Here is a 5,912-nt window from a genome sequence, read left to right on the forward strand (position 1 = left end):
TAATTTTATATTATTATATATATATATAAAATAATATAAAATTATTATTATTATTATATTTAATATAAATTTCACAATTAAACAAAATGTTTGCATTTATTTTTATCTAAAGTATAGAATATTATCAGTCTTTATTCAATTGTAAATCATTAAAGAGAACAATGAAAATTAAAATATAATACATATTGAAATGTCAGAAACATTCCGCGAGTAATTACATTGAAAGAGTCTGGTAATAGCTACCAAATGTTGAGTGAAATAATTCCAATTAATTTATAATGTATTATAATAAAAAATCATTTGATACTGACTTTCTAAATCTTTAGTAATTATCACCAAATGATTGATTATATTAATTATTATGTTATAATACTTATTAAATATTTAAAAAAGTAAAATTAATTATCACACAACATTTAACTATTGTCAAACTCTTTTTTTTTTTAGTGTATCTAAATTCTTTGAAGTCTGACTTTTTTTATAAATGGGACATGTATTATTTAATTAGTTAGTTAGTTTTTAAAAGTTTGTGTGAGATATCGTTAAAAAATGAGATTGAAACGTAAAAATTGATGGATGAGATGCGAAACTCTTTGAAAAATAAAAAAATGTGACAATTTTATTTATCAAATAATATTATAATTAATGTTTTATCAAGTAATTGATAATGAAATTGGTAAAAGTTATGTAGGAAGATTCAAAAATATTCTCGCATCTATAAGTATCAATCAATAATATTTCTTCATCAACAGTTATTTTTCCTATATAATCATTGAAATATAAAAGGCTTGAAAATTACACTCATTTAACAATGTATAATAAACAATTTATTTTAATTTAACACAAGTCTTAGTTGAACTGAATAACTTAATATTTACTAAAGGTATAATTTTTTAAAGCTACTGGGGGAGGGGGGAGGGGATAATACTCTATACGTGTATAGAAAGAATTAAAAAGTCATATGAGTAATGTAGGGTTAATAAAGCAGCAATCCAATAAAATTAATAGAGCATGCGAGCGATATTATTCTCGATTTATCGAAATCAGCATGCGCAGGTATCTCGTTGCGATTCGGTGCTGTACCGATTGTAAATTCATGAAGGAAAAGGAGAAGAGACGCTGCCACCCTACACCAGCCCCGTTCATGAATACCGAGGAGACAAAATCATGGGGTTGTCTCTCGGTCTAAGATGTCTCGCAGGAGCAGCGGCAGACGGCGATGGCAGTGACGTGATGGCGGTGCCACGTTCTTGCTGCAGAGGATGCTAATGCCCGCCCGGGCCGTCGCTGCTCCCTCGCAAAGGGTTGCCTTGTTTGCTGTAGGAACGGGCGAGTCTCCGAGCTGGCACTCGTAATTCATGGGACCGTAGATTATATCGGAGTCTACCCTCAGCGTGCCGCGCGCCCCCTGGACTCAATTAGATTCCCGTCAAACTGTTATTACAGGGAAGTGCCGTCCCGAATAAAATGCTTATTAATTACCGCAAGAATACCTTCCTCTCCGCAGCTCCTCGATGAAACGTCTTCGCGGCGGACATGGAAAATGACGTCGAGAATGTTTTTAAGATGCTTTGAGAGATGAATTTTTGTTTGATATTAACAATGTTTGATATTAACGATATCTAATTTTTTATGCCGTAATTTTGATAACGATTTTACATTATCAGTGTGCCGCGAGTCTTCAGATGGCGAGATAAATCATGAACGCGCAATAACTTACGATATTTAGATGTGCAGAAGTTTCTAGTTATTTATAGAATGCGATTCTGCATTTTTTTGCAGAAACAACATAGATTTATGCAAAAATCATAAAAACAAAATGCGCGAATGTATTGATATTACAATATTTCGTAAATATTCTCAAACATAATAATAGTAATATAATTATATAACCGTTCGATATTTAATAATTAGTAATATTAGATAGATGAGTTAAATTTAAATTGCATAAATTTCTACCCGATTTAACTAATTTTTCTACAGTTTTAGCAACTTTAGTTTGATTATTATTATAAAAACTTATTTTCAATGAATAATAATAAACTTCACATCCGACGAGATTCTTTTGTAAAACAAGAATCTATGAAGATTGTAGCAAGTAAAATTTATATATGTAACGTAACAATTCTTTTACGGAAACACCGCACTTTTGCAAAGATCGTACTTTATAGGGATGATCAAAATGCACGATTGAATAAATGATCCATGCCCCGACCAAATCCATCATCTCTTTGGCAGGGCGACGGAGTCAGAGCCAATTTCTGTCTTGCCAGAGGTAACGCTATACCATGGCGCGATATAGATACCTGGTACATGGGTGCAAGAGCGAATATCGCGAATTCCCTTGTCCTCCATAGGGCAAAGGCATCCTACCATGGCAATTACCTACGGTACAAGGGAGTCGAGTAGCAATATCTGGACCGTTATTCAGTTCGGTTATCCCGACTGGAATGCTTTGTGTCGCCGACTGGCTGCATTTCTATCTGTATAAACGAACGTCTGTGAGATATTCACGCCATAAATTTTGCATTATTCCAAATAAATTTTAATCTCGCGGTAGACAAATCTGATCAAAATTCAATCGATTAAAAAGAGATTGTGGAAAGATATTCATTCAATAAGCTTAAATTCCTAATCTATAAATCTAAAAATAAACTTCAATTCTTATTTTCTGTTATTTCTTTCTATTGACGTTATTAAAATCCATTTGCTATTATTCCATCCAAAAATTGAGATTAATAGAAAGGAATACGTATAAAAAAGAAATTTCGAAACTTTGCTTTTAATCTCGATGACTAAAGACGTAATATTTTGTAAGGTAATTTTTCCTTATAACGTCACGTAATATATTTATACTTTGCAACATTTATCTCTTTTAAATTTGTCATGTTTGTGTATACAAATTATCAATATTAATTCTTCATGTATTAACATTGATATTAATTTCATAATTTTATGTTATAGAAGTATTCATTATAAACTTGTCAGTTACAATCTGAACTTTATAATTGTAGATTGCTGCCTATTTAAGTTGGAAATATATCTCGTGTTACAACAGTAAATTATTATTTTTAAAATTACATTAGAAAATCAGAACAACGTTAATGTTCGGAAATCTTTCTAAAAGAATCTTTTAATTCAACTCTTAATTTTTCTAAGATTTCTAGTTAAAGCGACATCATTCTTTTAGTTAGAATATCATTTATATTGTAAAAGATTAAAAAAAATGAAAACAGACAAAATTAATAAACTTTATCTCATAACTTGTAAATAAAAAAGATAATTTTTTATGTAGCATATCAACAACGTGAATTCGAACGAATTAATCAATCTATATGTAATCAAAATGAACGAGACGCATTCTTCCGGGTAATTCCATTTATTTCCATATATATGAATCAAAATTAATAATAATAATAATAATTGTTAAAGCTTCAATGTAACGTTTAATTCGAGAATAAAACAAGCTCATAACAACGTCTAGATAATTAAAGCGATATATGTGATACATTTTTAAAATAAATACATAACATATACATTATCCTATTAACTTGCCATTATATTTTCCAACTTCCGCTTATGTTTTTAACAAATAAGACACCAAGACGGACATCGTTTTGGCACAATATGTGGACTATCGTATATTATCGAGAAAATCGCGAGATCGGCTTAACAAAAAAAAACCCCCCGAAGAAAAAGCCGTCGCGTAACTTCCACCGATGACGGACCGTGATGACGTACGGTCGCAAGGAAAAACGAAGACATTAGCCGCACACATAGCTCAAGCCGCGCAGGGGGTTCCTGTCTTCCACGGAGGAGAGCGTTAATGTCCGCATACTCTCGCGATCGAATATGCGCGAGCGTATCATCCGGCCGCGTGGACCGCGAGGTAGGGAACGCGTTGGTGGGAACATCTCCGCCTATGACGGATCCCTACTCCACGACGGGTGACCGCCCCACGGATACGCCCCAGAAACAAGCCCAGCGCGGCGTGGGTGGCAGGGATGTCTCTCTTTCTCTCTTTTTCTCTTTCTATCCGAACGAGAATTTCGGGACATTCCACCTACTGACCGAGACTCTCCGGACCCGGAGACGAGTGATTGCTCTAAGCGATCCGATTGATTCGACGTTGCCGAAAATAGCAACGCCGAATCGGCCGGACAAACCGGAAGAACGACTGTCAGTCTGCTAAAATTCTGAACATCACGCGGAAAAAGACAGTTTACTAGCGAGGCGAATCTTGCGCCATCGTGATGAAGCTATGGTGATGACAATATTTTTTTTCTCATAGTGCGGAAGCTAAGCCAGCACATTTGCTGCACTTGTTCGAACAAGTACAATGGCTGCGTTCGGCAGAAAAAGTAACTTTGAAATTATTGTAAAATTCTTGAATACGATTGATCTTAGTTCCTCATCCAGGCAGAACAAGTCGTTAAGATGTCAAAATGACTTCAAAATCTCACTTCAGCAAGTCATTTTTTATTCATTTCCGATTCATTTTAATGTCATTTTGACGTTATTTGTAACTTGTTCTGCTTGAGCATTGAATCTGATATAAAAAAAATTCATATTCATATCAAATCATATAATATTAAAGAAATCTTATAATAATTGTAAAGCTGTTTTTTCTGCTAAACGCAGGGAATTATTAAACGTTTTTTTACAAAATAAAGGCAATACAAGATTTTTTTATCTAATATTTTTGCAATAATCACATGCAATAATCACGTGCACATCGTAGTAACGTTATTAAATTACGATTATGTGATGTGGTATGTATGTATTGTGTAAGAATTATTAGAATTTATAATTATCATTGTAATAAAGATTCTGACCACAACGCGATTATAACAAATATAATAAATGAAAGAATTATAAGAATAATTAAAAGAAAATGCATCATTTATAGTATAAAAATGACGCGTTAAATAATCATACTAATAATTATTTTGTCGATTTTATCAGAGAAATTTATTTAAGATAAATCGTAAGAATAGTTTAGTCTTTAAGTAGCAATATTAATTTTTCCTGTTTCCTTCTTCCTTCTACATCTACATAAAAACCCAGATAAAATACAAAATTAATGCCATTTTAGTTAAAAAAATTATTTAAAAATCATTATATCACGTGAAGAATTTATCATAAAATCATCATCAAATGAAATCACTATGATTTCTCCAAAAATGGCTTCTATTAATGTCTTTATCTAATTATGATTTAATTATGATTTTGTTCTATCTAGATAATTAAACAGTCAACATCTCGCGATAATCATTTTACTTTCTGCAATAATTCTATATTATTATTATTAGATATTGTTATTGTAAGGAAAGCGGTTATCTTAATTATTTTACCGCGCGCAATGCTCTTAATTTTATTTTCCCATCGCGAAAGTCACCCCCATAAATGAACGAGTAAACGTTCCAACTATCGGGTCACATTGAAAGATCTAAATTCAACGAACATGCAGAAATCTCCTGCAAAATCAAGGACTCTCTCCCTCCCCCTCTCTCCCTCTCCCCGATTCAGGCGAGGCGCAGTAACCAGCAACCAGCAGGCGGTTGTCGGAAAAACAGTTGCGAGAGCACAAAAGCCCGTCGCCTGTCTAACGAGCGATTAAGCTCCACGTCGACGAGGACGAGAACGAAGACGGTTGGCACGAAAAATGTCATAAGATGGCATTGTGCCTGGCGTGGTACTCGTGGCTCCATTGGCGCGTACACGATGGCACATTGTTTATCGAGCGGCTGGTACATAGGCACGCTGCGCACTCGCGGCTTTTGTCAAATTATGCCAATGCTCGCTCTCCCCCCTCCTTCTCTCCCTTTTTTTTGCGCTCGAACGTAGGGCACGTATGTACCCATCAACATGTCGGACCTATCTGGAGAGGAAGAGAGAAGGGAAGAAAGAGA

The sequence above is a fragment of the Atta cephalotes genome, assembly GCF_000143395.1.
Source record: "Atta cephalotes unplaced genomic scaffold scaffold00032, whole genome shotgun sequence".
In the NCBI taxonomy this organism is placed as follows: domain Eukaryota; kingdom Metazoa; phylum Arthropoda; class Insecta; order Hymenoptera; family Formicidae; genus Atta; species Atta cephalotes.